General features: G+C 53.2%; 1 non-coding gene across 1 annotated transcript; it reads right to left on the bottom strand.

The window, feature by feature from the left end:
• Positions 1–11,040: 11,040 nt before the first annotated feature.
• On the bottom strand, positions 11,041–11,114 carry TRNAN-GUU. Its single transcript has one exon. It is a non-coding gene; the product is annotated as a tRNA-Asn (tRNA).
• Between the last annotated feature and the right edge of the window lie 525 nt (positions 11,115–11,639).

Below are 11,639 nucleotides of genomic sequence, written 5' to 3'. Positions count from 1 at the left end.
AGCTTCTGCTGCCTTCTCTGGCCATCAGTGATCCTCACGGGGCTGGCTTGTGTAATGGGACTGTTGGCCCTTTACTAAAACTTTGTGGGGGGTTTTGGTTGGCTAGTTCCCAGTCCCAATAGAAGGGGGAAGGGTCAATGGGAAATCAGGACCCTGAGAGTGACAGTGTCCTGGGGCAATGGTCACCAACTGGTTGGGAACAAGTGAGAATTGGTTGATGGAGAAAAATTCCTGGTGAAAATTGGCAAAGCTGTGGATATTTTGAAAAGTTACAGTGAATTTACACATGAAGATACAAACAGAGAGACAAACACACAGAGAGAAAGAGAAAATCACCCAGTGCACAGACATAAACAAAAACCACGCATACACAGAGAGAGAGAGAGAGAGAGAGCCATACATACATAAGAGAAAGCCACTCAAAACATACAAAGAACAAATCCACACCAAAAAAACAAGAAAACACAAAAACCACATAGCAAAAGAATACTAAGCAAAAAAACAATATGCATGCAAAAATCATACACACATGCACACAAAACTGGGCAGGCATCCACAAAAATCACCCAGGACCCACATGCACATCAACACAACAGACACAAAACATATCAACATACAGAAAGTCAGGCAGGGTTTGATTCTCACAGCCAGGAGGGTGTGCACACAGGTGATTTGGGGAGCAAAATTGAAGGGGAGTCAGGGGGTGAAGAATCACAGGATAGGCAGCCCTCTGGGTTCTGCTTGACCCCTCCTGACACAGGCGGCTGGTGGAGAGCGGAGCCTTGTAGATGTGTGAATCTGCCCTGCACTCAGTAAATGAAGGGACCTCGGTGTCTGCAGGGCTGGAATTGTATTTTCTCCTGGGCAAAATGATTGGCAGAAGCCATTTGCTTACAGAAAACCAGAGCTTCAGCTGGGGTTTGAGCGCACAACTGCAGCATCACTCTGTAAGTACTGTGTGTTAACCCATTGCACCACTGGAGCCCACAGTTCGGTGCTTGTCTCTTTATTTCATGGATGGATGGGTTGGTGGGGGTTGCATTAGCGAAAACAAATCCAAATGAAAGGCCGCAGGATGGCAGCAACAGAGGTGGGGAGCCTCCTTCATGTGATTGAGCTGGTTCCTACCCTCCACTGCTGAGGGGATGGTTGGTGCTTTGAGCCCACCTGGATCTTCTCCTGGGTGAGGTTAACAAGACTCTGAAGAAACGAAGGGAAGTCTTTTCTCTTCCTGCCTAGCTCCATTTGTCTCCTGTGGCTCTTTCGGCTCATTGCTCCCGTGTTGGGGCGATGCAGAGGCAAGCCCCCACCTGGGAGAGTCACAGAGAGGCTGGGTCCCATGGAGTGTGTGTGGGAGAGGGGTAGGGTTGGGTTGGGCTCCAGGGGAAAAGGTTGGATGCGACAGTGTGTGGTGGATATAAATGAGGGTAAACACAGGGGTAGTGACAGTGAATCCCCGGGTCTGATTGTTATGACCCTGTGTGGTGCTGCCATTCACCTTCCCCTCCTCTGGTCTCAGCTGTCATTGATCCAGAATTTTTTCACCTGTCATCATCCCAGAGTGTCGCACATGCCTCAAATACAGAGTGTCCCTCTTGGAGATTCGAGGACTGGAGCAGATTTCAGCTGCTGGACAGCTCTGCTGGGTTTTCTTCATTCACATAGGGAACTGCTGAGTGTTTACATTCATTTTAAGCATTCCCCATTCAGCGGACTCCTGAACAAGCTGGAGATGGGTCTGGAAGTCAATTTTCATTCAAAAAAGATTTTAAAGGGAAGCACTTGGATTTGAACTATTGTCCTCCAGGCAACTATTTAACCAGTGAGCTATATTCTCAACAAAGACTGCCCTGTATAGCCCAGAGCAGGAACAGCTTTGAACCTGTGGGTTAGTAAACTTTATCTGTATACAAATTCCATGGCTTACAAAATCCCCACACCCGCCCCATGTCATCAGAGCACAAGAACAACTTTCCTTGGAGCACACACTGCTCCCCAGCTCTGTGCCCTTCGATCTCCACAGCATTGCTCCAATCCCTTAAAGCAGTGGTCTCAAACTCAATTTAACTTAGGGCCAGTTTCAATCCTCAGATTCTCCCAGTGGGCCAATAATGTCACTCATGCTGCCCAGAACCCACTCCCCAAAACTCTGCCCCCCAAAAAATCTGCCCCCACCTGCCTAATCCTCTGGGATGGAGTTTGGGTGGAAGAAGAGGTCTGGGGTAGGGGATTTGGGTGCAGGCTCTGGAAGGGAGTTTGGGTGCAGAAGGGTTGAGAGGTTGGGCTCTGGGAAGGAGTTTGGGTCAGGGAGCAGGTCTGGGGTTCAGGCTCTGGGATGGAACTTGGGTTCTGGGTACAGCCTCTGGACTGGGGCAAGGGGTAGGGGTGCAAGAGGAGGGGGTGGGAGAGCAGGCTCTGGGAGGGAGTTTGGGGTCTGGAGGGGTGTGTGGGAATGGGGAGAGGGTGCAGGCTCTGGGAGGGGGTTTGGAGGCTCGGCGGTGTGCGGAGGAAGGGGGTGCAGGCCCTGGGAGGGCCTTGGGGGAGGAAGAGAGGGAAGAAGGGAAGGAGTATATGGGGAGGGGAAGGGGGTGCAGGCTCTGGGAGAGAGTTGGGGCAGGAGGGGGTACGTGGGATGGGGATGCAGGCTCTGGGATGGGTCAGAGGTGCATTGCTGACCTGGGACTCCAAGGCGGGGGGGACCTCCACACCCTGTTGCCCCCAGGCACCACCCCCACAGCGTCCCATTGGCCATAGGCATGCTCGGGCAGGGGCAGCATGTGGAGGCACAACCCCCCCCCCCACCCCAGGGCCTCAGGGACGGGACGGCAGCCACTGGAGCGAGCAGGAAGACACCACTCAGCTCGGCTGTGCTGCCGGGGCTCCTGGAGTGGGGGCGGGAGTGTCTGGGGGCAGCAGGTGGGGCCGAGGGAGAGACATGGCCCCAAAACTGCTGGAGCCCTGCGGGCCACATTGAGAGGCTGGCGAGCTGCAAATGGCCCGGAGGCTGGGAGTTTGATACCCATGATATAATTCCTTCAGCCTTGTAGTTTCCCAAGTCCAAAAGTAAACATCTCTTCAAATCCAAGGGAGTGGAGATCAATCAGTGTTCACAGTCATCCCATGTGAAAGCATCACGTTGTGGTTCATGCCAGCCCCATCATGTGGCCATCACCTTTCCCTCCTCTCCCTTAAAAGTTTTGGTATTTTGCATAGAAACGTTCTTCCCTCAGGAGAGACCTGGGAACCGGGGCTCCCAGCCAGACAAACACCTTTAAGAGGAGGTGTCCCTCTCCCAGTCAAAAAATGATCTCCCACCTTTAGTTCAGTGACAGCCTGGATTGTTCCTTATCCAGCCAGAGATGGCGGTGGGGCTGAATATAAAGAGTTAAACATGACACATCATAGCTATGCACACAGTGACTGCAAAATCTTTTTATATACTTCTTATTACCTCAGTGTATTGTTTTCTCTGGAGTCTAGACCTTGACTGTCCCTTGTCCAAGAAATTTGGACCTTGATAAAAATTATCAACTACCCCGGTTAAGGCCATGGACTTGACACCCACCGGGGTGTCTTACACAGGTACCAGTACTAACAGCAGTGGCTGCCTTTTAGCCATAGTGTTTAATCAGGGCAATCAATTGAAACAAATCTTTGTGAAATCATTTCTCAGCCCGAGCCCTTCACCCACATTCCGTAGGGCATTGGGCCACCATGTGGATGTTTCATTTCCCTCCTTAATTTCACACACAGACACAATTTCCTTTGCACAGATCCATGAACAGAAAATCCTCACTGTGTCTCTTGTCTGAGCCAGGGCATTCAACTCCAGTGAACTTTTCTCTCCTTCAATGGCAATGGTCCGACAGAGGGGACGTGGCCACCTGCATCCCTGATGGGGAGATATTGGCTCGGCTCTTTCTTTATGCTGCTCTTGTTAGTCCATGAAATATGAAGGAAGGAATGCAAGGCTGAGTTCACGCACCAACCCCCTGAAAAGTTTCCATGCCTCAGAGAAAATCTGACCCTGCTATTGGAATGATGTGCTGGAGTTTTGAATAGGAAAGGGACTGTCTGTTTGTAAATGTGGGGAATGAACCTGGTCTCACTCTTAATCTGTCTACACTTAAAACACTGCTGTGACACTTCTCTAGCTCCATGGGTAGACAGTCACTACAGTGACTAGATGGGTTTTCCCATCCCTGCAGTAGCTACGTGGACAGAACAGTTCCTCCTTTTCTTTAGCCCCATCTAACCAGGGCTTAGGTCAGCTTAACTATATTGGTGTGGGGATGTGGATTTTTCACACCCTGAGACACGTAGCTCTGCCAGTTAAGTTCCCAGCATACACCAGCCCTTAGATCCTTCTTAAAATATCCATGCAAGCATTGACCTGTAAGAGGAAAACATCAACTCACAAACACAGAGACTGAATTCCCCACAGTTAATCTCTCTGCACTTTCCAGAACGTCACAAAATTCAATTCATTCCTGCTAGGACAGAGAAAAAATAAGTGACACTAAGTTTTTGGCTTGTTTAAATAGAGTTAAGGGTTTAATTACTACAGTAAAAATATGTACTGATTCCGCTAAATAACACCATAACTTGAAATAGAAACAGACAAATCTTGTCAGTGAAGACTAATTTAGCAAATGATCTTCCCATTATTAATTTCCACTTTGCCCCCACTGCAGGTCTGGGCCTCTCCAGTGTAACTGCTCTGCATTGGCCTTCCCGTTAGAATTTGTTTTGGACATTCCCAGCTTTGGAAAATTGTGCAATTCAGATTTGAATAGTGACTCCGGCTCCTTCCTGCACCTGCTCTACTTCGCTACACAGCAGCTTCTCCCCCTGCAGAGTCATCCCTAGGGTTCAGCAGGGACCCCTGGCAAGGAGGGTGGGTGTAGCTAACAGCCCAGTGTGCCTGGCAGTGAGGCGGGGCAGCCCAAGGCTGGAAGCTGTGAGTCAGCTGTAAAGAAGCAACCCCCCCCCACACAAGTACAGAGATTGAATTCCCCAACTTTAATATCATGACACCCTGTAGAAAGCCACACGTGACTGTTGTTTTTTCACAGGGAGATGCAAACATCAGGTGACACCAATTTTGAAGTCTGAGTAAATAAAGTTTAGGGGATAGTTATTAAGCTCGTAAAAATATGACAAAGATCCCTCTGCATTACACCGGAAGGTGAAATAGAAACAGAGACAAACCTTGTCAGCAAAGGCTAATTTCCCAAACGATCCTCAAAATGTTTCTAATTCCCATCTGTCCTCCACAGGAGCTCTGTGCAGTTTAACTGTTCTGCAGCCAGCTGCCGATTAGAAATGCTTCTGTGGGACATTCCCAGACCTGGACATTTACGAAGGACAGAATTTGAAGAGCAAACCCGGCTCCCTGCAGCAGGTGGGATTGGAGTGTTTTGTCCCTGGTACTTGGTCTTTTTCAATAATACAGACCCTCCCGTGCCCAGCCAGCCAATGAATTTGGGGAAAAGGTTGTGGGAAGCAGAGAGCTTAAAAACAAGGAAATAAGAGGCCATTCATTCAATGTGGCCTAGTAGTTAAAGCAATAATCTGCTCATCTGGTGCCATTCTTGAGCTGCCTGTTATAAAATCCTGGTTCCCCACTTCAGTTCCAATGGCTCTGCTAGAAGCACCCCCAGGTCCCTGCTCACCCCAGTGGGAGCAAGATGAGAAACCCCCAGTGGGCGCTGCCCTTAGCCCCAAGCTGCTGTCTCAGGGGTCGGGGGGTTTGATGGTTTGCTGCTGATGAGGGAGACAGGACAGCCCTCTGGGCATCTGCCCAGCCCAGGCTGTCCGCTGGCCTCAGCTGCTGCCCCTCCGTGCTCTGGAGCAGGGGTTCTATCACCATTTTTTTGGTGGCCTCAGAGTGTGGCCACCAACTTTTGCTGGTGGCAACTGTGGAAATTTTTTCAATCTGGAGCCCCACTGCCCCGGGGGTTGAAGCCTGAAGCCATAGCCCATGGGCTGAAGTCCAGAGCCTTCTGCTGAAGTCCTGTGGCTGGAGCTGAGGAGGGCTGGAGGTGGGTAAATTAAAGCCCAGAGACCTGGGGCTGACACGAGGGAGGGAGGGAGGGGCCCTGAAACCCCAAGCCCACTCCTGGAGCTCTGGAAAGCTGGAGCCCAAAGTCTTCCCCAGGAGCCTCTCAGCTCCCTGGTAGGTGAGTTGGGAATTCACCAGCTGCCTGCAGAGTTGAAGTTTCCTACCACATCAAGAACACCCCCAGCCCCACATTCCTGCAGATGTGCTGCCCAGAGCCCCAAGAGGTTGGGTGGTACATGTCGCCGATCCCCTGCTAGTAACGCCAGCAAACACCAAGGCAGTGCATCCAGGAGCAACAGCTGGATGCTGAAGGGAAGGGCTGCTGCTTTCCCCCCACCTACATTCTGCCCAGGAGGCTTTTCTGGATGTAGAAAAAGTCCCAAATTTGAGGTATGCTGCTCTAGATTCAAAATTCAGGGCCGCAGTGAGGCAGGGGCTGGGGCAGGGCAGAGGCCTGGGTTGGGCTGGGAAGATGCTGGAAGTTCTGGTACCCAGAGAACTGGCCTGACTCACTTCTCATCATCAAACAAGTCAATTCCAAGTCCCCTCCCTGGAAAAATCAGCCTGGAGCTAAGAGCAGCACTGGCGAGGGTGGGGTGGGGGGTTCCCTTTAGTTCCCAGCGAGGCATGAGGGAACCCGGGGTATTTCCAGGAGGTTCGAATCCTGCTGACTACGGAAGTGTTAGTGTGATCTCATTGTTGCAGTGTCAGTGTCTGAGCATCCACAGGGCCAACAGGAGGCAGAGCTGGTCTCACTCTTAGGACTTGTCTCTATGTACCGGGGAATCGATGCACGGCGATCAATCCACGGGGGTGGGGGGCATCAATTTAGTGGGTCTAGTGAATGTCTGTTAAATAGACCCCCAATCACTCTCCCGTTGACTCCGGTACTCCACCGGAACGAGAAGCATAAGATAAGTCATAAGAGAGACTCTCCCATTGACCCAGCATGGCACAGACACCGCAATAAGTCGATCTAAGCTACATCAACTCCAGCTATGTTATTCATGTAGCTGGAGTTCTGTAACTTAGGTCGACTGAGCCCCATAGCGTAGACCTGCCCGTTGGCTGTCTGCACTTTAAACACGGCTGGAGCACATTGGAGGAGACAGTCGCTACAGTGATTGGAGGCATTTTCTCATCACCGTAGTAGCCAGGTTGATGGAAGAATTCTTCCCTCCACGTAGCGCTGTCCACGCCAGGGCTTCGGTCAGCTGAATGACATTGGTTAGGAGGGTGGATTTCTCACACCCGGAGAGACGTAGCTCTGCTCATTAAGTGTCCAGAGTACATCAGCCCTTAGATCTCTCCTAGTATTTCGGTGCATGCAATGAACCGTGAGAGGAAAACATCAACTCACAAACACAGAGACTGAATTCCCCACATTTAATCTCACTGCATTTTCCAGAAAGTCACAAAATCCTGTTCATTCTTGCTAGGAGAGAGAAACATTAAGTGACACTAATTCTTAGGCTTGAGTAAATAAAGTTATGGGTTTAATTAATATAGTAAAAATGAGGGCTGTCGATTAATCGCAGTTAGCTCAAATTCACGATCACAAATTCAAATCTACATCATAAGCAGAACTCCCACCCCAGAGTACGCTGAATCATAGAATCATAGAATATCAGGGTTGGAAGGGACCCCAGAAGGTCATCTAGTCCAACCCCCTGCTCAAAGCCGGACCAAGTCCCAGTTAAATCATCCCAGCCAGGGCTTTGTCAAGCCTGACCTTAAAAACCCTAAGGAAGGAGATTCTACCACCTCCCTAGGTAACGCATTCCAGTGTTTCACCACCCTCTTAGTGAAAAAGTTTTTCCTAATATCCAATCTAAACCTCCCCCATTGCAACTTGAGACCATTACTCCTCGTTCTGTCATCTGCTACCATTGAGAACAGTCTAGAGCCATCCTCTTTGAAACCCCCTTTCAGGTAGTTGAAAGCAGCTATCAAATCCCCCCTCATTCTTCTCTTCTGCAGACTAAACAATCCCAGCTCCCTCAGCCTCTCCTCATAAGTCATGTGCTCTAGACCCCTAATCATTTTCGTTGCCCTTCGTTGTACTCTTTCCAATTTATCCACATCCTTCCTGTAGTGTGGGGCCCAAAACTGGACACAGTACTCCAGATGAGGCCTCACCAGTGTCGAATAGAGGGGAACGATCACGTCCCTCGATCTGCTCGCTATGTCCCTACTTATACATCCCAAAATGCCATTGGCCTTCTTGGCAACAAGGGCACACTGCTGACTCATATCCAGCTTCTCGTCCACTGTCACCCCTAGGTCCTTTTCCGCAGAACTGCTGCCGAGCCATTCGGTCCCTAGTTTGTAGCGGTGCATTGGATTCTTCCATCCTAAGTGCAGGACCCTGCACTTATCCTTATTGAACCTCATTAGATTTCTTTTGGCCCAATCCTCCAATTTGTCTAGGTCCTTCTGTATCCTATCCCTCCCCTCCAGCGTATCTACCACTCCTCCCAGTTTAGTATCATCCGCAAATTTGCTGAGAGTGCAATCCACACCATCCTCCAGATCATTTATGAAGATATTGAACAAAACGGGCCCCAGGACCGACCCCTGGGGCACTCCACTTGACACCGGCTGCCAACTAGACATGGAGCCATTGATCACTACCCGTTGAGCCCGACAATCTAGCCAGCTTTCTACCCACCTTATAGTGCATTCATCCAGCCCATACTTCCTTAACTTGCTGACAAGAATGCTGTGGGAGACCGTGTCAAAAGCTTTGCTAAAGTCAAGAAACAATACATCCACTGCTTTCCCTTCATCCACAGAACCAGTAATCTCATCATAAAAGGCGATTAGATTAGTCAGGCATGACCTTCCCTTGGTGAATCCATGCTGACTGTTCCTGATCACTTTCCTCTCCTCTAAGTGCTTCAGGATTGATTCTTTGAGGACCTGCTCCATGATTTTTCCAGGGACTGAGGTGAGGCTGACTGGCCTGTAGTTCCCAGGATCCTCCTTCTTCCCTTTTTTAAAGATGGGCACTACATTAGCCTTTTTCCAGTCATCCGGGACTTCCCCCGTTCGCCACGAGTTTTCAAAGATAACTCAAGTTACGTGCAAACTCGATAACTCGAGTTTTCAAAGATAGCTGGGCAGTGTCCTTCGCCTCAGTTTCTTCCCTTGCGGTGTGACAGTCCCATGCAATGTTCCTTTAACAGACCCCTCTGCGCTCCTTCCCCCAACCCCCACCCCCATGGTCAGCAAACCCCAGGGGTGGGGGGGAGGGGAAGGCATCGAGCAATACCTCAGCTTCTGCTGATGCCACTCCCTCACCTGGCTCTCAGGTTGCCCTGTTCCCTCTGCGTCGCTGCCGCTCCACGGCATTGTCGTTCCCCTGCTGCTGGGAGCGTCTGCGTCGCCCCTTCCCCTGCCGTCGCCCGCCTGTCTCCTGCGTCGCCCCTTCCCCTGCTGTTGCCCGCCTGTCTCCCGTGTTGCCCCTTCCCCTGCCATCGCCTGCCTGTCTCCTGCGTCGCCCCTTCCCCTGCCGTCGCCCGCCTGTCTCCTGCGTCGCCCCTTCCCCTGCCATCACCCGCCTGTCTCCTGCATCACCCCTTCCCCTGCCGTCGCCCGCCTGTCTCCTGAGTCGCCCCTTCCCCTGCCGTCACCCGCCTGTGTCTCGTGTCACCTCTTCCCCTCCCGTCGCCTACCTGTCTCCTGCGTCGCCCCTTCCCCTGCCATCGCCAGCCTGTCTCCCATATCACCCCTTCCCCTGCGGTCACTCACCTGTCTCCCATGTCTCCTCTTCCCCGGCGTCTCCCATGTTGCCCCTTCCCCGGCCATCACCTGCCTGTCTGATGCATCTCCCCTTCCCCTGCCATCGCCTGCTGTGTCTCCCCTTCCCCTGCCATTGCCTGCCTGTCTCCTGTGTTGCCCCTTCCCCTGCCGTCACCTGCCTGTGTCTCGTGTCGCCCCTTCCCCTGCCGTCACCCACCTGTGTCTCATGTCGCCCCTTCTCCTGCCATCGCCAGCCTGTCTCCCATATCACCCCTTCTCCTGTGGTCACCCACCAGTCTCCCATGTCTCCTCTTCCCCTGGCGTGTCCCACCTGTCTTCCATGTTGCCCCTTCCCCGGCCATCACCCGCTTGTCTCCTGCATTGCCACTCCCCCGGCCATCACCTGCCTGTCTGATGCGTCACCCCTTCCCCTGCCATCGCCTGCTGTGTCTCCCCTTCCCCTGCCGTCACCCACCTGTCTCCTGCAGCCTCTGCACAGCCACGTAGTGGGGGAACCTCACTACAGGTGCAGACTGGGCAGCCTCTTCCATTGCAACACCATGGGTGGGACGTGAACCGCGATCTGGGGGAGACTAACCCCCTAACCCACCCCTTCTGCATAAGGCCCTGCCCCTTCCACAAACCCCGCTGGAGCCCAGAGCCCCCCCCCACACGGCAGCAGCCAGCTCCCAACACAGGCTAGTACCCCCAGGCTTCCTCCCAGCCCCAGAGTGCGCTATGCAGCCCCAGCGTGGGGCTGAGACATGGAGGTGGGTTACATGACCCCGACTCGACCTGCCAGTGACCCGCGGGGCTCTGCGCTCCATCAGCCAGGGTGGGCCAGGCTGCGGCTGGGACTCAGCCAGGGGCAGCATGGCCATGCTTCCCTGACGTGGCATGAGGAGGCCAAGGGCTGTGTGCAGCCAACAGGGAAGTGGGAGGGAGGCGTCTTCGAGCCGGCCCATCTTGTCCGTTTCTCCCTCCCCACTTGGGCGGAAGCGGGAAGGGAGGGAAAGGTTCCTGGCTGAAGGTTTTGCGCTCGGCCTTGAGGACTAAGTCTGAGTGCCAGGCGTGGCTGCTGGGAGATGGGTTTCTGAGTTGCATCCAGCGCACTCTTCGGGCCACCAGCTGAAAGCACTGAGGCCAAGAGGGACGGTTTTGAGGTGGCCAAAAGGGGCCTTTGAGGCTCCTAGCAGGTCCTGAGGAGCAAGGAAAGAGCAGGGGATTACGACCGTCCCCGGGTGGGCTCGAACCACCATCCTTTCGGTTAACAGCCGAACGCGCTGACCCATTGCGCCACAGAGACACGTCATGAGGGCAAAAGTCCCGAGCATAACAGTGTCTCCCTGGCCCCCCTCCCGGCCCTCACCAGCAGCAGGAAGCAGAGCGCCAGGGCTGGGGGAGTAGGTTGGGCTGGGCCCGGGCTGCTCTGCTTCCCGCTGCTGCCTGTGAGTGCCGGGGGTGGGGATCCCTTTCCCCAACCCCACCCCCCGAGCGACACGGCTGGGTCCAGGGCAGGGGAAGCAGAACGGGCTGCTCCCAGCCCCCTGCTAATGCACCGGGCCACTCTGGGCCTGTGGGGCCCCCAAAAGTGCCCTCCACAGCTCCTGCCTCCCAGACCCTGTGGCCCCACACAGCCCCCCAAGCGGGGGGGGGGGGGCTGCGTAGGGCACCCAAATGGCTAGGGACGGCCCTGAATGTGGTCATGTGGTTTTCCCAAACTCAGGCTTGATTCTCTTTCCCTGTTACTAGAAGGTCTCATTGGCTCTCCCCCCCTCCCCACACAGCTGGGGCATGGGGACGTGTGGCCTTTCCCCCGGCAGAAGGATGG

Source organism: Dermochelys coriacea, chromosome 22 (assembly GCF_009764565.3).
Source record: "Dermochelys coriacea isolate rDerCor1 chromosome 22, rDerCor1.pri.v4, whole genome shotgun sequence".
Taxonomy (NCBI): Eukaryota; Metazoa; Chordata; order Testudines; family Dermochelyidae; genus Dermochelys; species Dermochelys coriacea.
This window is presented reverse-complemented; position numbering and strand designations above follow the sequence as displayed.